Source organism: Moschus berezovskii, chromosome 27, assembly GCF_049115385.1.
Source record: "Moschus berezovskii isolate FMDL1 chromosome 27, NW_MosBer_1.0, whole genome shotgun sequence".
Lineage (NCBI taxonomy): Eukaryota > Metazoa > Chordata > Mammalia > Artiodactyla > Moschidae > Moschus > Moschus berezovskii.
Genome location: NC_142486.1, coordinates 23,388,017 through 23,411,388, shown reverse-complemented (window position 1 = coordinate 23,411,388; position 23,372 = coordinate 23,388,017). Strand labels below are relative to the sequence as shown.

Below are 23,372 nucleotides of genomic sequence, written 5' to 3'. Positions count from 1 at the left end.
CTAAGAGCCAGCACTACCAAAGGAAAAATCCCATCACAGTCCCAATCTGAGTAACCTTTAACCTCAGAGATGTTCTTGTAGCTAGAGCTCCATTTAGCTTCTGAACTTTCGATTCCTAGTGAGGCTAGGCGCTTTCCTGACTACCAATCCAAGTTTGGGACCTAAGTCACTGTACACAGTAACAGCATAGATCACAAGTCCTTTGAAAGTGTATCATTCAATAGATTACGTTAGTACTTCTAATTCCCAAGGAGTTATAAAATGGTCAAAGAGACCGAAAAGTTTGACCGAGAAAGGAGAGTTCGGTCCACACGCTTTGCCCATTTCTAGTCGGTTCCCCAAAGGAGACACTGGGTGCCTCTTGGCATGGCAGGTCGGTATGAGCCCCCAACAGGTTTCTGCCATAAGCCGTATGAGATCACCGTGGAACCGCAGAGCAGGGCTCCTCACTTGCTTTACGCAGGACATGTCATTCATTCACGCAAGCACACGGTAGAGTTAGTACAGTACAGCAGAAAACGTGTTCGCTAGGAGAACAAAGAACTAGAGCTCCAAGCATCCTTACCTTGTCCTGAAGGATCCCGGACAAGCCCCCAAGATGAAAGGTTGTTGCGGAATGACACAAAGACACCGGGATCTTGGCCTCCGGAGAAGAAAAATTCAATCCGGGGCCAGAGATGAGGCTTGATCTCTCAGAGCTTTTGTGTAATAAAGTTTTATTTAAGGAGATAGAGAAAGCTTCTGACATAGACATCAGAAGCGGGCAGAAAGAGTGCCCCGACCCCCTATTTTAATAAACAATTATTCCTACTATGCATTCAAGGTTTGACTGCATTATGCATTTTACCCCTTGGAACATATATATTCATGGATCTCAAGGAGATAGCAAAAAATGACAAGCACAGAAAAGATGTTACTGTTTTAGTGACTGCATCTTGGATTAAAGTTCCAAGAAGGCAGGAAGTGTATATGGTAAAATGAAAAGGGCTAACTGGCATCTAACAAACACTTTCTGAATACAAATCCATGTTCTACTCTTTCTCAAAGTTAAGGATAATGTTTCTCAACCCTACTTTTTAAAAATATGGACTTCCCAGTGGCTAGACATCTATCTGCCTGCCAGTGCAGGGGACACAGGTTTGATCCTTGATATTGGCAGACTGCACATGCTGTGGAGCAACTACAGCCTGCTGCACACAGGATGCACAACTGGCGCCCGCCCTCTCCAAGGCCCGTGAGCCACAGCTGTTGACCTCGTGTGCCACAGTCACTGTAGCCCAGGCACCTAGGAGCTTCACAAGAGAAGCCCCTGCACCGCAACGGAGAGCAGCCCCCACGCGCCACAACTAGAGACAGCCTGCGCACAGCAACCAAGACCCAGGGCAGCCAAGCACAAGGAAACACATTAACGCAGTTTAAACTGCCTCTTTCAAAAAACTATAGTAGAATACAGTCATTATTTTTGTTTTAGTATATTTAAGTCTTTCAGTCACTGTAAAATGAGAGCTTGAACTAAATCAGTGCCTTTCCAAGTTGAACTGCAACAATCAGTGAGAAACAAGTTACATCCTGACCAAATGCATATATATATATATGTATATACACACACACACACACAACTTATGAAGCAATATTTACTCTCACTTCGATGATGAACTCTAATTTACGCTGCTTCTGTTTTTAACTTGGTTTTTAATTGTTGGTTATAATCCACTAAGTAAATAATCACTGGTGGTTCAGTGGTAAAGAATCCCCCTGCCAATGCAGGAGATTGAGGAGACTCAGGTTTGACTCCTGTGTTGGGATAATCCCCTGGAGAAGGAAATGGCACTCCACTCCAGTATTCTTGCCTGGGAAATCCCATGGACAGAGGGGCCTGGCAGGCTACAGTCCGTGGGGTAGCAAAAGAGTCGGACATGACTGAGGACACCCACCTTCAGCACATAATAAGAAAAGTCCAAGATCAAACTTAAAGATTCCCTCCAATATCTTTATTGTGCCAGACACAATGCTAGGCATTTTAGAGTTGTGACAGCAGTTAATCCCTAAAGCTGTCCTATGAGGTTGGTACTTTTTTTAACTGAAAATTTAAAATATATTGTATTATTTAAAACATCACTGCTATATTTAAAATAGATAATCAACAAGGACCTACCCCCAGAGAACTCTGCTCAATACTCTGTAATAACTAAATGGGAAAAGAATTTGAAAAAGAATAGATACATGTGTTTGGATAATCACTTTGCTATATATCTGAAATTAACACAACACTGTTAATATAAGATAAAAATTTTAAAAATAAAAATAAAGACACATCATGTGTTATCATATATGTATGCATTTTAAGCAAGGTTATCAAAGTATGTATAGTACAAAGAACAAAAATATTGAAGAATTAGGGAAAGGGGAAGTCTGCATAAGAAAATAATAGCTTCTAAAAAATAAATATCAATAATAAATAATTATATGTTAACATAAATGACAATTTTATGAAAAATAACTGTATTTCCAAAAACTTAGTAAGAACAGCGACATTGTTTTACACTTTTGCAAATACCTCTAAGGTCTGGCTTAGAAGACAGCTAATCTCCCGTATGTGCATCTCATTCTATCTTCTGCAATATAACACACCGTGTAGACTCTGTAAAACTCATGAGAGAATGAAAGTATAAAGGACAAATGCTGATAGTATTACTAAGAAGAAAAGCTGGTCTTTCAGAGCCTATGAAAAGTGTCTTGGGGATCCTCTAAAAGAGTCTCCAGGAGAGAAGCTGGTACTCTTGATACTCCTATTTTACAAATGAAGGAATACACTCAGAAATAAAGCACCTTACTCAGGACCCTACACTGTAGCACAGACAGAGAAGCTCATCCACCATTCCTTCAGTTCCCCCAGTTTCCCAGCCTCTTCAGTTAGATGAGAAAACATGTCCATTTCTGGCCAAACAGGTACAGGCAGAAATGACACGGTGAGCTGTAGGCAGATGTGATACTTATCATTTCCAAGCCCAAGCATAAAGGTGGCACAAGACATCTCAGCCATCTTTTCCCTTGCCATGCTGACCAAGACAATACAGATGGTACAACACACGATGGTGGAACCCACATCAGCTTGGGTCTCTGAGCAACTTCTGGAGCGGAGCACCTTTTAGCCTAAAACCCATGTGGGACATGCAAGCAATAAACTTTTCAACAGATTATGCCAAACTTTGTTAAGCTCTAACTCCTGAATATCTATTGCTCCCCTCAGCAATTTCAGTTCAGGCCTCTGCCATCTCTACTGCAGTATTCTCTCAGTTTACCTGTTTCTGGGATTGTTCCCTTCAGTCTCTTTTCCAAACTGCCACTGGAGTGATCTTTTTAACACACACACAGCCCATGTGAATATGCCATGCCTCTACTCAAAATTATTTAACAGCTCCCCTTCACCTACAAATCCAGCTTTAACAAGGTACACAAGGTTTTTCTGAATTTGCTTCAGTTACTGCCATTCTCCTGTTCTCATCCACATCCCTCGGCATACTGGAACATCTGCCGCTTCCCAAGATGCCAAGTCCTCTCAACCTGCTGTAGTTTTACACATACTGTTACTTGTGTTTGAAATGCCTCCTCACTCTCGAGTCTTGGTATTTCAATTCCAGCTCAGATTTTACTTCTTATTATAGGACTCCGCTCCTGACTCCTTCAAGTTGACCTAGAGTCTCTCTGTCCCTTCACACCTTCACTTGTTTTTATATCCATTTTCTTACCATTATGGCTTTTAAAAACAAGGTCCATAAAAGACACTCAAATTTACTAGAATGAAAATCTGGCAGCATATAAACACATTTATTTTCCCTGAAGCACCATGCACCCAATCCTAGAGTTGACCCTTAAGAAAAATTCAGACTACACATACTTCACTTTGAATGTAACGGTGAAAGAATCAAGTCTGGAGGCCAAGACTTAACAAGACTAGTTTTCAGCTTTACAAGTTCTCTATCAAAGACTCACATTCCATCTCGGGAAGCTGGTTCTCTGCTCATGTATGTCTAAGTTGAAAACCACACAGACTGGCTCTTCTTAGAAAACAGTTTGTATCTGTTTGGAAATCTTGAGTAAAAACAACCTTCAAGTATGTTTTTAAAGGTTTTGTCCTGTTAAACCACTATTATAATAATCTCTTGCTTAAGCTGCCTGAGTCAAAGGTACTAATGCTGGAGACATTCAGTACTTGGTGGTGAGTAAATCAATTTAAACACTGTATGCAAATAGTAAAGTTTCAAATCAGAAAAAGGAGGAGCTTAGAGGCCAAACTGCCCAGAGGGAAGTAAAAACTGCTTCCAACTGGGGAAAAGGCAACTGTAAAAGATTTTTACCTGTTACTTAACTTTTTATTATCTCTTTCTGCTAGGCCACGGAACGGCTATGAGCTGGAAACTTAGAAAAGCAAAAATGCTCTAATAAATTAAGCAATTCTGGTTCTGTAACAGGAAGGTTTAAAGTCAAGAGTTAGAAAGTCTCTGAGTACACCATTTATTTTTTAACTTTAACTTACCAAGAAAGTTCAAGTTTCAGCATCCTAAAAGGGCTTCATTTTAGAAGTGAAAAGGCTCCCAATGAATAAAAGGTTAGTCTACCAAGAGAAAACCAAAGTGGCGCTGGAAACATGTAAGAATGGCCTGAAAAGGTTTTGAACTCTGCCGCTGTGTTTGCACATCTTTCATTCTGACTCAGTATTAAAATTATCTTTTTAAATGTGTGGTCCTGAGTACTTACACTCCACAGATGGAGATTATACTATCATGGAGATAACTATTTGTATGACTGGGAAAGAAGAGTGTATGTGCCTTTCATTTTTAAAAGCCCAGTTATTCAGCCGCCCACAAGAGACCTGAACCAAGACTGACTGATCCAATGGCAATTTCCCAAGAAGAGAAGGTATTAAACAACCTCCCTCTAGGTTTGCAAATTCTAGTCTATATACCAAGAGTAAAAGTCACAATCCCTACATATCCCCTTTCAGAATTTCTCCAGACTCATCAGCAATTATCTGTAAATAATGACTAGCCTTTGCACCTAGGGAAATAGATGTTATTCAACTGCTAAGTCGTGACTGACTCTTTGTGACCCCATGGACTGCGGCATGCCAGGAGTTCACTATCTCCCAGGGTTTGCTCAAATTCATGTTCATTGAGATAGTGATGCCATCCAACCATCTCATCCCTCTGCCACCCATTTCTCCTCTGTCTTCAATCTTTTCCAGCATCAGGCTCTTTTCCAAACCAGTCAGTTCTTTGCATCAGATGGTCAAAGTACTGGAGCTTCAGCTTCAGCATCATTCCTTGCAAAGAATATTTAGGGTTAATTTCCTTTACAATTGACTGGTTTCATCTCCGTGCAGTCCAAGGGACTCTCGGGAACCTTCTCTCCAGCATCACAATTCGAAAGAATCAATTCTTCAGTGCTCAGGTCTTCTTTATGATCCAACTATTACATACATACATGACTACTGGAAAAATCATAGATCTGACTATACAGACCTTTGGCAGCAAAGTAATGTCTCTGCTTTTTAATATACTATCTAGGTTTGTCACAGCTTTTCATCCAAGGAGCAAGCATCTTTTAATTTCACAGCTGCAGTCACCATCCACAGTGATTTTGAAGACCAAGAAAAGAAAATTTGCCACTGCTTCTACTTTTTCTCCTTCTATTTGCTATGAAGCAATGGGACCGGATACCATGATCTTAGTTTTCTGAATGGTGAGTTTTAAGTCAGCTTTTCCACGCTCCTCTTTCATCTTCATCAAGAGGCTCTGTGTGAAAGTCGCTCAGTCATATCTGACTCTAGGTGACCCCATGGACTATACAGTTCATGGTATTCTCCAGGTCAGAATACTGGAGTGGGTAGCCTTTCCCTTCTCCAGGGGATCTTCCCAACTCAGGGATCAAACCCAGGTCTCCTGAATTGCAGGAGAATTCTTTACCGCTGAGCCACAAGGGAAGCCCAAGAGGCTCTTTACTTTCTGCCATTAAAGTGGAATCATCTGTATATCTCAAGTTATTGACATTTCTCCCAGCAATCTTAATTCCAGTTTGTGCTTCATGCAGCACAGCATTTCACATGATGTACTCTACATATAAGTTAAATAAGCAAAATGTCAATACACAGCCTTGTCTCACTCCTTTCCAAATTTGGAAACAGCTGTTTCATGTTCAGTTCTAACTATTGCTTCATACAGGTTTCTCAGGAGACCGAAAAGGAGTAAGATACTGGAGTGAGCTGCCATTTCCTTCTCCAGAGCATCTTCACAACCCAGGGATAGATTCTACACCTCCTGCATTGCAGGCGGATTCTTTACCACTAAGCCATCAGGAAAGCCCTAAGGGAAACAGACTGTCAAAAACTTGACATCTACCCTGAGTAAGATGGGTCTTGTAAATGTGTGCAAAGGGTGAGTATTGTGCATGTCACGAAACAGATTTTAGTAAGAAAAAAGATTTTTTTTAATCCTGCAAAATACAGTCTTGAATACAGGTTCTTCCAATATGCTAAGTAATACAGTTTACTACTTCTTCTTGGGAGACAAGATAGTATGGATGACAAAACCAAGATTTACAAAGTTTGAGAGCTTGTGGCTTGGAACATTAGTTGCCACATCGACTGGTGAACATCTGAGAGTTTCTCATTATGAAATCATGTAAAAACTTTGTATTAAACCAATGACAGAGAAAAATATGAAGGAAGAAAAGAATCTTAAGTTACAGCACTGTCACCATTTTGTTCTATTTTAAGCTAATCTTGACTAGATAACTAAAAGATCCTAAAAGATGATGCTGTTAAAGTGCTGCATTCAATATGCCAGCAAATTTGGAAAACTCAGCACTGGCCAAGGGACTGGAAAAGGTCAGTTTTCATTCCAACCCCAAAGAAACGCAATGCCAAAGAATGTTCAAACTATTGCACAATTGCACTCATCTCACGTGCTAGTAAAGTAACGCTCAAAATTCTCCAAGCCAGGCTTCAACAGTACATGAAATGAGAACCTCCAGATGTAAAAGCTGGATTTAGAAAAGGCAGAGGAACCAGAGATCAAATTGCCAACATCCACTGGATCACAGAAAAAGCATGAGAGTTCCAGAAAAACATATACCTCTGTTTCACTGACTATACCAAAGCCTTTGACTGTGTGGATCACAACAAACTGTGGAAAATTCTACAAGAGATGGGACTACCAGACCACCTTACCTGCCTCCTGAGAAATCTGTATGCAGGTCAGGAAGCAACAGTTAGAACTGGACATGGAACAACAGACTGGTTCCAAACCGGGAAAGGAGTATGTCAAAGCTGTACACTGTCACCCTGCTTATTTAACTTATCTGCAGAGTACATCATGCGAAATGCAGGGCTAGATGAAGCACAAGCTGGAATCAAGATTGCTGGGAGAAATACCAATAACCTCAGACAAGCAATCTTATGGCAGGAAACGAAGAGGAACTGACGTGCCTCTTGATGAAAGTGAAAGAGGAGAGTGAAAAAGTTGGCTTAAAACTCAACATTCAAAAAAACTAAGATCATGGCATCCGATCCCATCACTTCATGGCAAATAGATGGGGAAACAATGGAAACAGTGAGAGACTTTAGTTTCTTGGGCTCTAAAATCACTGCAGATGATGACTGCAGCCATGAAATTAAAAGACATTTGCTCCTTGAAAGAAAAGCTATGACCAACCTAGACAGCATATTAAAAAGCAGAGACATTACTTTGTCAATAAAGTTCTGTCTGGTCAAAGTAGTATGGTTTTTGCGGTAGTTATGTATGGATTTTAGAGTTGGATAATAAAGAAGGCTGAGTGCTGAAGAAATGATGTTTTTGAACTGTGGTTCTGAAGAAGACTCTTGAGAGTTCCTTGGACTGCAAGGAGATCAAACCAATCAATCCTAAAAGAAAACAGTCCTAAATATTCATTGGAAGGAGTGATGCTAAAGCTTTGGCCACCTGATGCAAAGATCTGACTCACTGGAAAAGACCCTGATGCTGGGAAAGACTGAAGGTGGGAGAAGGGGATGACAGAGGGTGAGATGGTTGGACGGCATCACCGACTCGATGGACAGGAGTCTGAGCAAGCTCCAGGAGTCGATCGACAGGAAAGCCTGGCATGCTGCATGCCACGAGGTTGCAGAGTTGGGCCCAACTGAGCGACTGAACTGAACCAACTAGATAACACATGGCTCAGAAAAATAAAAGACTTGAAACCATCTTTATAGCAATTTTTAAAAACTACAATTTGAAACATGCAACAATTTATTACAAGGTGCTATATCACTTGCATGGCCCTTTACGTTGAGAACAAAATAGAACAATATCATTTACAGAAGAGAGGTCAACAACTAAATGTAGATAATAGATGATGACAGTGTTAAGACACACAGAAAATGTCAAAGTAACACAAATAATTAATACTTAAAAAAAAAAAAACACCTCTAAACCATAGACTACATCTGAAAGCAGATTTCTTGGCTCCTACTACACAATCAAGATTGCACTATTTTTTCTGGGTTTTGCTTAAAAAGAAAGTACCTCCCACAAGTTTATTTCATTTCTACCACTGCTCGTTTTACTTCTCAAGATTCCCACTATGTGAAAACCAATACAACAAAACGTGATATGAAATTTTCAAAAACCTTGCCTCAGAATTTATGTTCATTTTAGGGTACACGTCACACTGCACCTTTAAAGTGGCTACCAGGAAGAAGTAAGGTAGAGATCATTAGGATGGGGCAGCCACAGCATTCCAGAACAGAGAAAGCAGGCACAGGCATGCATTCAAGAGATGGGGGTGGCTTTTTCTTCCTCCCCAACAGAACAAATGGGAACCCCTAACTCCTGTCTTAGGGAGCTCCAACAACAAGGAGTGAAAAGAACTAAAGATCAATCCAGGTTTTGAGGAATCTGCTAAAAGTGAGAGGAAGCAACATTACTCATTCTTTGTTATTTAAGAAAAGCCACCACTTCTAAAGTCTATGCTAATTTAAATTCTATACAACCAACTTATGGGCATTTTTACCATGAATGCATAAAAATAAATTTGTCAATTTTCTTAAGTTAGGTGAGTTTCTTAAAGCCACTCAAATTTAGACCTGTCTATTGAGTCCATCACCACAAAGGCATTATGAAAGTATGGCACTGCACTAGAATTACTTAGTCTTAGAACTTATAAACACATCAGCCATTCCTACACAACCCTTATGATCTTCTATATCCATTTACCATCCCAACTATCATTCCTCTAAGGTTTTTCTTGAAAGGGTAAAAAAGATCCACTTTAATATCACCCTAAGTAACATTATCCATGAAGTCATAGGTCTAATATGCTAGTTATGCTTTCATTAATACACATTAATGAAAATATAGGACAAAAAGTATTCATCAGGCAAAAATCATCCCATGTACCATCAATAGTATAAAAAAATACACCCTTGTACATTCATTTCAGTAGCATATACACTAACAACGTAACCAAAGCCACACTTTGGGGAACAGTGGTTTAGTACAAATCCTTTGTTGCAGCTAAGGAAACAGGCTCAAAGAGGGGGTGTAACTTGCCCAAGGACACACAGAACTGGTGGCAGAGTCTAGACTAGAACTCAGTCCAGTGGTGGTCCACTAAAGTAGAATCTACAGATGGGTAAGATACAGGGAGAATTAGTCCTTGGGGACTTCCCGAAGAAGTTAACTTCAAGCAGTTGCTAAGCCCTTTGATGGTAGATCCAGGTTTTTCATTTTCTCTGAGAAGCAATACACATAACGTGGTATTTGCCAGTGGACTCTCAAAGAGTGTCTGGATGGGCTGAAATAAATCTGTTGCTTCCTTCCTGAACTCTCATGTGGTTTTCCCAACCTCACTGAATCTCAAGGCATGCTGCCAACGATAAAAATGTCTCCTGGATCAGTTTCCCACTTTTGGATCCAACAATATCCTAGCCACTGAGCTCCTGTCCCCGTTGCTAGATTCATGCATGCTCTATATGGTTTCAGGAGGAAGATTTTCCATCTCTGGGTTTTAGGCTAGCTTTGGAAACAGGCTGGAAGTTTCCATTACAGAGTTACTCCAGTATTTCCCAGATACCCAGACCAGGCTTTATTTTCAAGTGATAGATAACTTATGTCTACTATGTGCCCAGTAATGTTTTATACACTGTGCCATACTTCCCATATAAGAGAAGGCAAAATGATATAGTTCCTGGCCTGCTGGGAGCTGCCAATCCATGTGAATTTCACTGTACATGCAGACAGTTAATAATAAATAACATTATTAAATGCTTATCTATATGCCAGGCATTGTGCCATGTCCTGCAAATGTCTTATTGACTCCTCACAACTATTTACTGTGATTATTTTCACTTAATACATGAAGGAAACAAAGCTTAGAGATGCTAAGTGGCTCATCCAAGGTCAAGTGACAAGTAGATGGTAAAGTTCATATGCAAACCCAGACTCTACGCAGATGCTCTTACCTGTGCACTATGTGCACTTGAATGTTCAAATTCACAGTGAAAGGAAACATGATTTCTGTGTATTTAATTTCCTAAAAGTGAGCTTCTTTATTGCATTAGGGAATGCATGTATTAAATTAAAAGACATATGTAACACTTTCTGAGAGTGTCATTTCATACCAACTGAGGGAAAGAGTTTGCTCCTTGTAATCTGAAACTATGCAATTTGCACTCTCCTGACCAAAAGAACAAAAAAGCCATCAAATTAAAACTAAATGCACATTGTCACTTATCACCTAAATCAACTTTCAGTTCAGTTCAGTCGCTCAGTCGTGTCCGACTCTTTGCCACCCCATGAATCACAGCACGCCAGGCCTCCCTGTCCATCACCAACTCCTGGAGTTCACTCAAACTCACCTCCATCGAGTCGGTGATGCCATCCAGCCATCTTTGGCTCCATCCCTTCATTCTTTCTGGAGTTATTTCTCCACTGATCTCCGGTAGCATACTGGGCACCTACCAACCTGGGGAATTCCTCATTCAGTATCCTATCATTTTGCCTTTTCATACTGTTCATGGGGTTCTCAAGGCAAGAATACTGAAGTGGCTTGCCATTCCCTTCTCCAGTGGACCACATTCTGTCAGACCTCTCCACCATGACCCGCCTGTCTTGGGTGAACCCACACAGCATGGCTTAGTTTCATTGAGTTAGACAAGGCAGACGTGACGCCTTAGGTAACCTTATTCCTGGTGGCTCAGTGGTAAAGAATTTGCCTGCCAATGCAAGATGGGATTCAATCCCTGGGTGGGGAAGATCCCCTTGAGGAGGAAGTAGCAACCCACTCCAATATTCTTGGCTGGAGAACACCATGGAGAGAGGAGACTGGGTTATAGTCCATAGGATCACTGCAAGTCCATAGGAGTTGCAAAGAGTTGGCCAGGACTGAGCGATTGAGCACACTCGCAACCTTATTCCTACTTTTGGGAGTACTAATGTGGTATAATAAAAAATATATTTGGTCTTTGTCCCCAGTTACTACCAGAAGTCCTAAAACCCTTGGAATTCCTTTACAGACAGACTTCTTATTCATTAAGAAGCAAGGTTTGGACCACACCTGAGTTTCTTTTTGATAGTTTGAAGAGAGGCTACCTTTGTCAGAAAGCCCAGGCATATGACTAGAACTTTCAGTCCCACCTTTAGCCCTTAAGGAAGGGAAGGGTGGCAAGTTTCATCAACAAAGGTCAATGCTTTAATAAATTATGCCTACATAAAGGAACCACAACTGAAACTGAAACAAGGCTAGGGGAGCTTCCATCTAGTCAAGGCTATGGTTTTTCCAGTGATTATATATGAATGTGAGAGTTGGACCATAAAGAAAGCTGAGCATCAAAGAATTGATGCCTTTGAACTGTGGTGTTGGAGAAGACTCTTGAACTGCAAGTAGATCAAACCAGTCAATCCTAAAGGAAATCAGTCCTGAATATTCATTGGATGGATGGATGCTGAAGCTGAAGCTCCAATACTTTGGCCACCTGATGTGAAGGTCTGACTCACTGGAAAAGACCCTGATGCTGGGAAACACTGAAGGCAGGAAGAGAAGGGGATGACAGAGGATGAGACGGTTGGATGGCATCACCAACATGATGGACATGAGTTTGAGCAAGCTCCAGGAGTTGGTAATGGACAGGGAAGCCTGGTGTGCTGCAGTCCACGGTGCTGCAAAGAGTAGGACATGACTGAGTGACTGAACTCAACTGAGGGGAGCTTATGGCTTCCCAGGTGGCACTAGTGATAAAGAACCTGCTTGCCAATACAGGTAGATAGATGTAAGGGATGCAGGTTTGGCCCCTGGGTTGGGAAGATTCCCTGGAGAAGGGCATGGCAACCCACTCCAGTATTCTTGCCTAGAGAATCCCATGGACAGAGGACCCTGACAGGCTAGTCCATAGGGTTGCAAAGAGTCAGACATGACTGAAGCAACTCAGCACGCAGGGGAGCTTCAGGGTTGGTGAATACACTGATGTGCTGGGAGGCTGGCATGCCCAGAGGGGACATGGAAGCTCTGTGCCCCTAATGCAAATCTTGCCCTATTCAGGTCTTCCATTTGGCTGTTTCTGAGTTGTAGCCTTTACAATGAAACTGAATTCATAAATATCATGTTTTACCAGCTAAATGAGTCATAAGTTCTAGCAAATTATCCATTGTGGGGGAGGGTGGTCATGGGAACCCCTAAATTTGAAGTCTGCCAGGCAAAAGTACAAGGAGGAATTTGAGCCAACCTGATACTTGCGGCTGGCACTTGAAGTGGGGCAGTCTCCTGAGACTGAGTCATTAACCTGTGGGATCTGCACAAACTCCAGGCAGTTTGTGTCAGAAGTGAACTGCTGGATATTCAGTGATGTCAGAGAATTATTGAAGGGACGGCAAAATTAACCTCAGGAGAAGAAGTCCATATTACAACCAACTTAACTGATACTTATTTAATTGAAGCCACCTCCCTTGATCTAATCATTAAATCTGTAGCTGTCACCAATTCAGAGCAGTACTTGCCATTTTCAGCACTAGAAGAAAATCTGGCCTTATTTCAGATTCACAAGTACCTGATCTTTTAAAAGACTAACAATTTAATTTGACCTGCTAAAGAGACTATGTAATGTTCCAGAAATATGAAGTCAAAATATATTTTCTTTAATTATTTTAGTTGTGGTTTAATTCACATTTAGTCCCCATAAGAGAATCATGAATTACCTCAATAGTTTACATGTAACTATTTCCTTTGGATAATAGACATAGTTAAATGACAATCACCACCACATAGTATAATACACTTAACTCAAACTCTAATGGACCCAGAAACAATACGTTCTCTCTTGTTTGCCAACTTATTTGTCAAAAACAAAAGTCAAAAGAGAAATCTCAAAGAAGTTAGACTAAGCAGTCAATCATGAGCAACTAGTCAATCTTGAAGACCAATCTGGTCAAACCAGACACTGCATCAATGCACTCATTCCTTCACTTTTCAATCAGGGGATAGAGTACTGTCATCAGAGACTTGGTCAGGGGCACTGGATTACCCAACTCCAAAGGTCCCCATTCCCCTCCTTGTAAATGGTGTTATCCAGCATTGGGCAACCCTGTGGGCCTGTTCCTTCCTGACACTCTTCTCCTATCAAGTGCCATTGTTAGCAATTTCCACCTTTTCCCAGCTGGACAACCAATGGAATTTTGTTTCACCCTGTGCACATGGCCCACAATATCACCACTGCCACCACTCTGCACTCCCAAAGGCCTGCTTCCTGAAATGTTCTCCTCCAGAGCAACTGAACCCACATATCTAAATGTCTCTGGAAAGGTCTTTAGACTATTCTCTTTCATATAAGCAAATTTCTCCTACCATAGACATCAGCTATAGCCAACTGTTTCGAGTAAATGACTGGACAAGTGACTAGTTATTTCAAAGAAAAACTAATTTACTAGGAGAAAAAGAATCACAGAAACATCCTTTAAAATGAACACATCACTCTTTACTTTTGAACTGGACTCACTTGGAATAAAGAAAACGTCACCACTCTGGGAACCTGGAACTTCTAGCATGTCTATAATCCTGCCACTCTGAACACATGCTGGTAGAGTCCCAGCACCCTCACCAGAGTGGAATTCCTTGCCTTCCCTTCCTGTTTAAAGGCAGCCACTAGGTAGTCATCAAGTAGATATAAAGTAAATGTTTAATTGAAAACAAATTTGTTTCACAGGTTTTTTTTTTTTTTTAGAATAAATCAATTGTAGATATTTTCACAGAGCCATTCTAAAAATGTTTTGTCCATGGATATACCTGGATTTTCCTGCTCATATTCCAAGGTAGGTCACTGGAAATGGGAATATTCAGGTCAGCATTTTGCATAGGCATTCTGGACAGCGTAAAGAAGAGACCAAACACCAAGGATTCAATTAAACTCAAACAAACTCTACTGAGTGCCTACAAGGATATATTTAAGGCAGTGTAAATGAGAAAACAAAATCAGTGCAGAGAAGTCCTATACCTGCCAGCACCTTCTCGGTAACTTTAAGCAAGTTTACTAACCTTTATAGATTTCCATTTACCTTCTGCTTTTTTATCTGTTTTCAGCCTCAAAACATTTTGATCGACTGAAATCTTATGGGGAAACCCAATATAACAACAACTTTAGCAGAGTCAAACATGGGTGTGGTGGTGGAGAGCAGGGGCAGTGAAATGGAAGCTAGATAGCAGGATGAGGGGGTTTTCCATGTCTACCAAGGATATACTCCAGAAATGACCCTTGGGAGGGCTCTACGTAGCCCAGTTTGAAAATTTATCATGCCAGATATTCTAAGATTCTTTGAGGGTCTTCTTCCTGCTTATTCTTAGCTGGACAAAGAATTAAATGCATTCAACATAGTAAATGTTATGACTTGAGTCTTGTTCAAAATCAAAGTTACAGGTCACGCACCAACCCACTTTTAGGCAAACATTGCAGAATCAAAATACTTCATCAACCAACAAGAGCTAAAAGCTATAACCAAACTCTGTGATCTTGATATGGTGGAAATGATCTACTTTTAAAATAATGAGAGCACATTTTTCCAAAACACTGTATCCTAGACTGACCAGCAGAGACGAAGGCAAAAATGAGAAGTCCTACACTATGCACTGATGCTGCCCGAAATCCTTGGTCAGTCATCATATCTGGTCTGGATCTTCAGGCCTTGGTGACAGAATCATTTTCAGTTCCCAGGTCCTGAGGCTGAATCCTCCAGCAGAGCAGGGAGAACAGGAACAAGGATTATGCATCGCAGCAGTATGCAACCTAAGCTTCCATGATGCAATCCAGCCCAAAACCCAACAACACACCTCGGTCAAAGGACACTGCTGAGCAAGGACAGGCCCTCAGGAAGTCAGTAGTCATCAGCATGATGCCTACTGTTTTCATATAATCAGGCTGGTATCAGGGCACTCACTGACCATGATGATTTATTTTGGTACAAGGGCTATTCACCACCTCAAGATTCCCTCACTGAGCTTCCCTATTCTGAGGAATGGTATTTAAATAGTTTCATCTGCACACATCTTAAAGAAGAGGATTTGGCATTTCTCCCCTCCCATTTTCCCCTTTCTACATATCACAACTTCAAAAGATTAGTTTGAGCCACTTCAGACAGTTAATATGCTAAGTTCTTACTTGTAATCATTCACTAATTGAACAAGTCAGGTGCTATAGTAATCTCCTTTCCCCCTAAAATAAGTAGGTTCCTCCATCACGAAGAAAAACAGATGCAAGAACTGGTATAACTAGATTTGAACTGAAAGACACTAACTCAATGAAACACTCTGGTCCATTGTGCAGAGAGCTTCAGAACACTGTTCCAACACTTAGGGAGAATTGATCCTGGTTCACTGGTATCAACATCTGTAAATAGACACAAAGAGGTAATTGTAAGTAATCGAGAGCTGGGGGAACAGGAGTCACCACGTAATTACCATTGTTTCATTCAGATTTACCACATCTTCACCTTAAAACAACTGGCAGCCAGTGTACAATTAACTCTTCTTACTGCAGCACAAAACAGTAGCAGAATCAGATTAATTTTAAGTCATCTAATGCAATGCAAACCCACAACTCCAAAAGTAAGTGGCATCAACTCTTCTTTCAGAAGAATTTGTCCAAAAGCCCCAGGAGTTTAACAAACCCACTGGTATTCTAGATTAAACGGCCAGTTCAGCTCTGAGAATCTAAATTCATTTTAGGTTTGTAGATTCTTTCCCCAAACACAATTAGTGGTCGATGCAGAAGTCAATGGCTTCTCCCTGTATTGAAGTTCCCCTCCTACCCATCCGACCCATTTCACAAATTAGAAAAGAGCCACCAGTCTCCAAATTAACTGATGATTTTTCAGCCTACAGGGTATTTTCATACTCGAGTTATAACTGAAGGTGAATAGTGGACAGCTTAATAATTCATTAGCTAGATTAAAATCCAACATTAGGATACAACCTAGACCAAAGCCACACGTGTGCGTGTGTGTGTGTGTGTGTGTGTGTGTGCGCGCGCGAATGCGCACATGTGCACTGTTACTTCAGTCCTGTCCAATTCTTTGCAACCTGATGGACTGTAGCCCACCAGGGTCCTCTGTCCATGGGATTCTCCAGGCAAGAATACTGGAGTGGGTTGCTATGCCCTCCTCCAGGGGGATCCAGGGGAGGGATCCGACCCAGGGATCAAACCCGAGTCTCTTGCATCTTCTGCACTAGCAGGCAGGTTGTTTACCACTAGAGCCACCTTGGAAGCGTGTGTGTGTGTGTGTGTGTGTAAGTGAAAGTGTTACTCAACCTGTGTGTAAGTGAAAGTGTTACTCACTCAGCCTGTGTGTGTGTTTAAGTGAAAGTGTTACTCACTCAGTCATGTCTGATTCTTTACAATCCCATGGACTGTAGCCCATCAGGCTCCTCTGTTCATGGAATTCTCCAGGCAAGAATACTGGAGTGAGTAGCCATTCCCTCCTCCAGGGGATCTTCTTGATGCAGGGATTGAATCCAGGTCTCCTGCATTGCAGGCAGATTCTTTACCATCTGAGCTACCAGGGAAGCCCCCATATATAATCAACTTTAAGTTCTTTGAGTTACTCTGCAGTATAAAGGGTAGAGTCTATTGTTTGCCTAATTCTAGCTCTTCACTTGCTTGCTAACCAAAGACTTCCTATTTACATTCAAGTTGGGATTCAGCAAGTCAGTTCAGGCTCAACTCCAACCCCTTCATTACCCCAGGACTGCCCAGGACTATTCAAGTTACTTTTGATAATCCATCTACCCAAGCTAGAACTTAAAACAGGTGACAAGTCCAAAATTTCTGATTCATTTTTTGCAAACACAAAAAAGTTTTACTTAGCATTTCTGATACTAACTTTACTACAACTAGCCCAAGCAACATTTAAGTCTCTCAACTGCCTAGCTCAAAGAGCCAATTCACTCAAAGAACACACTAGTCACTGTTGTGGTGTTCAAAAGAAGAAAACAGCATATTCTAACTGTTTCAGCCTACTGAAACATTTGGCTCAACAGGGCCAAATCAAGGAGGAGTCCTGATTGGACCTCTCAAGTGGACAATCTGGTCAAGGTGAGGCTGAGAAGCAGCTGGCTACTAGAGATGAATGGCCCCAACAGAAGTCAAAAGTAGGTTACATCACTTGGTTACACACCAGCCCAAAGATGCCAACAGAGTGGGATTATGCCCACAATGGTCATTTATCTAATGTAATCCAGAGTGAACTTTTAGCACCAACCTACACACACACCTCAGCTGAATGTTATTAGTCATCAGGCAGACCAGACAAAAGTGGAAATAGTGCAACATAAAATCTGCCTTCCTACGAAAAACAACTTCAAACTTAGATTGTAACGGTCATCTTATAGCCCAATAGGGGCATATTATTATCATCTGCCCAATCTTCAGCCCTAAATTCACAGCTAAAAGCAATAAGAGGATTCATATACTAGAACACATCTGGGGTACCCATTATGCAGTTTTAAAAAGCATATAAGACAAAATCCTGTAAGGAAAAAGGCAACCTCTCAATTGAACAATCCACTGAATTCTTAACTCATGGCTTGAGATTTATCTGCCAGAAAAGACTCAGATGACCACTGCCGCCTCCTCTCCTACTCTCAGCAGGGTGACCTTTTTTTCCCTCCAATACTCCAAGTAAAGTTAAAGTCACTCAGTTGTGTCCAACTATACAGTCCATGGAATTCTCCAGGCCAGAATACTGGAGTGGGTAGCTGTTCCCTTCTCCAGACAATACTCTAAGAGTATCCTTAAAATAGTCTGTGGCAAGATGCTAGGAAAAACAACAGAATTAAAAGGAACATCATTTTCTATTTCTTTCTCCTTCTTGCTCTTATTTTGCCTACCTATTCTGAGCCCAGCCTCCATCTCTCTGACCTAGACTCTTCTCACTCTTCTCTTTGATCACTAGGCTCTAGCTATTACTGCCTCTCCTACCCCTAATCCTCCCCGACCTCCTCTTCACCATCCCTTTCTTTCCATTCCTTGGAACTTGCCATACTCCTAAACCTGGAAGGTTCCTCCCGTATTTTTGCAAGGCTGGCTCCTTTTTTACTTAAAGCTCAACTTCAGTGTTGCCTTCTCAGAAAGGTCTAGACTATATCCCAGTCATACACTCCTTATCACAATACTCACAATCACAGATAAGAGCTGATTTTCTTTAGCTCTTATCAAAATCCAATTTGCTTATTTATCTGTCCCCACCCCACTCCAATGTATGCTCCATGAGAGCATGGACCTTACTGCTATGTTCCTCTTTGTATGCCCACTGCCTAAAATACTGGCTAGCAACTAGTAGCCTGTCAATAAATGTTTGTTGAATGAATGAATTTTGGGCTTTTTATTCAATGATTCCAAATCAGTTAAGGTGAGAACAGTAGTCATTTTTTTTTCTTTTGTTGCATTTCTGTGAAACATCCAAACATGCTGTTACTTGTACAATGAAAGCATTAAATATTGTTTCATCAGGCATGAAATCCCTTATGAGTAGGATGGAACCCGTTACGATAATTCTAACAATATGCACATAAACTCAGTTACAGAGGGACAGGATTTACAGACACTTTCTAATCATCAAAGGATCCCTAAAATTTGGGAACCATCTCTTAAAGTTCTTTAGAAAACAATTCCAGACTCAAGAGGATTTCCAAAGAAAATATCAACACCAAAGTAGGAATCATTACACTTCACTCTGAAATCCCTACTACAGGCTAAAGAAGCACTACTTTTTTCCCCCCTTAAACCAACAAAACATCAACAAAGAGATCTTCTTTTTCAATCATTCTTTGCTAAATAATTTTTTCACATCCGTTACTGGTTTGTATTCTTCGCTGAAAGAAAACTAAGCAAATCACGCTGTATCATGTAAGACCACCTATACACAAAGAATAAGCTAAATAAATAAGATGGAAATCTGCACAAGCCCAATGTGTCACTGAAGACTTGTGTGCCAGACACACAAAAGAAAAAATAAGAGAGCTATTGTCCAGTTGTAGAAACAAAAGAGTAATACGGGGTTTTCTGTTCTCCAAAGTGCATCATGAAGTGTGGGTGGAGAGAAGAAATCTAGAATTAGCCTAACATCAAATCATTTTGGAAAGAGTTGACAACATTTAAATTCCTCACACATAAAGTATTTAGAGCAAGAGACCTTGATTCCTGGGTTATGATGCCATTTAGGAATCCTTGCAAGAGCTTTGGAATTCCAGTATTCAGAGGATAAAACGCTCATTTTAATCCGGAGCGACCAGGGATTGAGAGGTACTCCCAAAGAGAGACAGCTTGTAACTGATTGAACTGAAGTATTACAAAGCTTGCAGTTAAGACCTGGGATGGAGGAGGAACACCCAATTCAAAAGAGGTAACCAAGATACCAAGTGCAATAGAGAAAAAAAAAACCACAATTACCACCTAGTCACCGAGTATTAAAGTGGAAAGGAGGGCTATGCACGGGAGAAGATGGGGGGGGGGGGGTGGGAAAAAAAACAATACATTTGTCACTCTGTCCCACTTCCTATACAGGATACGGGCAAAGCTTCCAGCCCCATCACCTCAGGCACAGATGGTTATCGTACACAGCAAAGGTGCACAGGAAGGACTTCAGGTCTGAGCCCCTTAATTCCAGGGCTGTTAATGATTAAAGAGGAAGATGGGGGTGGGGAGGTAGATGAGGGCGGAGGGAGCTGGAGATTCACCCACCACCTCTCGTTTGGGCTCCTACCTCACGGCGCTTACAAGGCGCAGAGGACCAGAGTCTGTACCCCTCCAGGGCAGCTCCGGCCCCCAGAGCCCCAAGCCCTGGGTTGAGGGGTGCTGGCGATGAGGAGGCAGGGACAGTAGGTAAGTTTTCTGAGCCCTGCGGCTGACACGCCACAGGCTCCCCTCACAGCCTCTCCTTCCAGCGGGACCAGTCCAGACAAGGAGCTGATTTCCACGCCTCCCCTTCCACCCCCCCTCCCTTTCTCGAAGGTACCCAACCCCCGCCCCTTCATCTCCCAAAGCCTCCCCTCTTCCTCAACCCCCCCTCAAACTCACAGCTGCTCCAGAGGTTCCTCCAGTCAAACCCTTTCTGGAAACGACGGCGGCCCGGCGGGTCCAAAACACCTACCATCCCCGCTCGCGTTTCCAGGTTCCCTACCCCCTCCGCCGCCGCCGCCGCCGCCGCCGCCGCCGCCTCTTCTCCCACCACTGCCGCCGCCTCCCCTTCATCTGCCGCCCACCAGCGGCGGCCGCCCCGAAGCCCCACCCCCTCCATCGCCTCCTGCATCATCACTTCCGGTAACCCCGCAGGCCGCCGGCTCCGGCAGGCGGAATAGGAAAGGAGGCGGGAACGAGCGGCAGTTTGCGTCACGACGTACGCAAAGACGTACGAAGCTGTCGCCAAGTAAGGGCAAAGACTTAGCAACTCGGAGGGAGGGCTAGGAAGAGATGGGGTGGACCATTTTTTTCGCTGCAATGGGGTGGCTAGAGGAGAACGAAAAGGGGAAAAGGGAATTAAGGAAAGGATGAGCTTGGCTATCTTGTTGGGTATACGGCGGAGCGTGATCTAGAGTTTGAAGTTTAACGAAGGGTCGAGCCTACCCTCGACTTGGGACTAATGCTCCCACAGAGGTCCGTCCGGTGGTTTGGTCCGGTCTGGCCTACCAGACCTGCTGGAGAGCTCAGTCGGCCGCCGCTCAGCTGCGCTCCCGGTGCCGCCTCCTCCCAGCCTCCCGGAGGCTGCGGTGCTTCTGTGGGTGGGGGAAGGCTGGACTGACGCAGAGTGAGTGCTGAGGATGGAGACGCCGACTCCTGGCGCGGGAAACTGGGGGAAGGGGTGGACGCCTCAGGGGCAGGGGTGGGGTGGGGTGGGGGTACGACGTTGCTAGGAGACGAGCCTGTGTGACCCCAGCCTCGCGAGGGCTGCTTGGTGTCAACCGCCGCTCGCCTCAGGAACCTGCTAAGGGAAGCGGCTTGAGGGCCAGGAAGGGGAGGCCTGGTTTGGGAAAGCTGAAATGCCGATTTGGGGCCCATCTCTGAATCCTTTGGATTCCCCCAACGTATTGACGAATGGGAGATTAAATAGGGGCAAATCCGGAGGGGAGGCGTCTAGCCGAGGAAGGTTGACACAAACGAGTACCCTGCACGATACTGAGATTTTCTAAGATAATGAGAACTAGCTTCTTAAATCCCTTGGTCCACAAAAGACGTTGCTACGTGAATTTTTCGAGTCCGGGAGTAAAAAGTAAAGCAATAAGGTAGATATCAGCGAGTAAGAAATGCCCCAAAGGAAGTAGTAGCAGGTGAAGTGGTGGAAGTTAAGGGGAAAGTGAAAGTCGCTCAGTCGTGTGCGACTCTTTCCGACCCCGTGGAGTGGGTAGCCGTTCCCTTTTTCAGGGGCTCTGCCCAACCCAGGGATCGAACCCAGGTCTCCCGCATTGCGGGCAGATTCTTTACCAGCTAAGCCACGAGGGAGGCCCAGAAGATGAGGTGAGGGCTACTCTAAATCGGATAGGGCTGTTCAGAGGAGGCCGGGTTTGCCAAAATCCCAGAAAAGAGGGAAGCTGGGGAATGAGCTTTCTAGGTGGAGAAAAGAACCAACGGGAAGGTATCTGAACAAGGAAAGGGCGAGAAAGTCAGATGCTTGGATCAGAAAGGGAAGAACAAGAACCAAAGTGGTCTGTGATGGAGAAGTGGCATGGCCTGATCAAGCATAGCTTAGCCCAAGGTGAGAGCTTGACTGTTGGGTTACTGGAGGGTTTAAGGAGTGACAGATCTCATTTACAGTTTTAGAAAATCATTCTTGGCTCCTGGATGGAGAAGGGTATAAGTGGTCAGACCTGTTTGGCAGCTGTTGCAGTAGGCCAAGGGAGAGGTGGCAGTGAAATGGAAGAATTAAATTCAGAATGTGTTCTGAAACTAGAACTTGTAGGACTTGTTGCCAAATAGGATATGAAGGGTATGTGAAAGGATGGAACCAAGGATGACTCCTCAGAGAAAATAGTTTGGAAAGCACTCTGTTCTTTTAAACATACTAGTTTTGATAAGTTTATTAGCTGTCCAGGTAAAGACGTTGATAAGTTAAATATGAAAATCAAAGGAAAACTCAAGGGAGATAATAAATGTAGCGGTTTATTCCTAAATCACCTAAGAAGAGAGTGCAAATAGAGAGGAAGGCCTCTGTGGGAAGCCCTATTTTTCTTTGTTAATCAAGGAATAAAAAGTAAATTTAAGGATGCAAGTGAAGTTTTGAAATTGGGCAATTTTGGCTTAGCTATTGTGCTGTTAAATGTTTATGTATTAAAACTTATCCTTGGCGGAGTTGGGGAGAGGAAGGCCACTAAACTCCTTGGGGCTGTTTACATTTAGAGATTATCCAGAGAAAGAAAAGCCAGCAGAGGAGACTCAAAGATAAAGCCTCAAAGATAAAAGGGGGCCCTGTAATATTCTTGAATAATGGGACCCACCCTCATAATCATTGAGACTCATCCTGGAAGTTGTGGCTCAAATCTCTTTCTTCCTTTCCTCTGCCAGCTGTCAGGGCTTTTGGACTCCTGCTTAGGTGGTTTGTGTTCACTGTAACAATCCTTACTTTGCTTATGGGTCTGACTATCCTGTGAACTATTTCTTGTTTGTGCCCTGTTCGCTCCTAGTTCAGAGCTTTGCCCATAGAGCCCAGTGTATAGGAACTCTGTGTCCTTAATGTATAAACCGTGAATTTCAACACCTTCTGATGAAGGAGTGTTTGTCCCTGATGTTCTTGCCGCCTCCATCACTAGATATGGTTGATTTCATAAAATCTAGAAAGAATATCAGAAGAATAATCAGAAGGGGCTTC

The 23,372-nt window shown here is 42.6% G+C and overlaps 1 protein-coding gene across 5 annotated transcripts in view; it reads right to left on the bottom strand.

Moving 5' to 3' along the window:
• The window catches only part of DCUN1D3 (defective in cullin neddylation 1 domain containing 3), a 59,981-nt gene extending 39,214 nt beyond the window's left edge, over positions 1–20,767 (bottom strand). The window contains exons 1-3 of one of the 5 annotated variants that reach the window (XM_055409621.2): positions 20,591–20,767; positions 16,891–17,037; positions 15,813–15,904 (exon numbers count right to left, since the gene is read on the bottom strand). The gene's annotated coding sequence lies outside the window, so the exon portion shown is untranslated. Of the gene's footprint in view, positions 1–15,812; positions 15,905–16,890; positions 17,038–20,276; positions 20,481–20,590 lie in introns of those variants that run through there. The other 4 variants (XM_055409622.2, XM_055409618.2, XM_055409624.2 and 1 more) reach the window with 4 other exon arrangements.
• Positions 20,768–23,372: the final 2,605 nt, after the last annotated feature.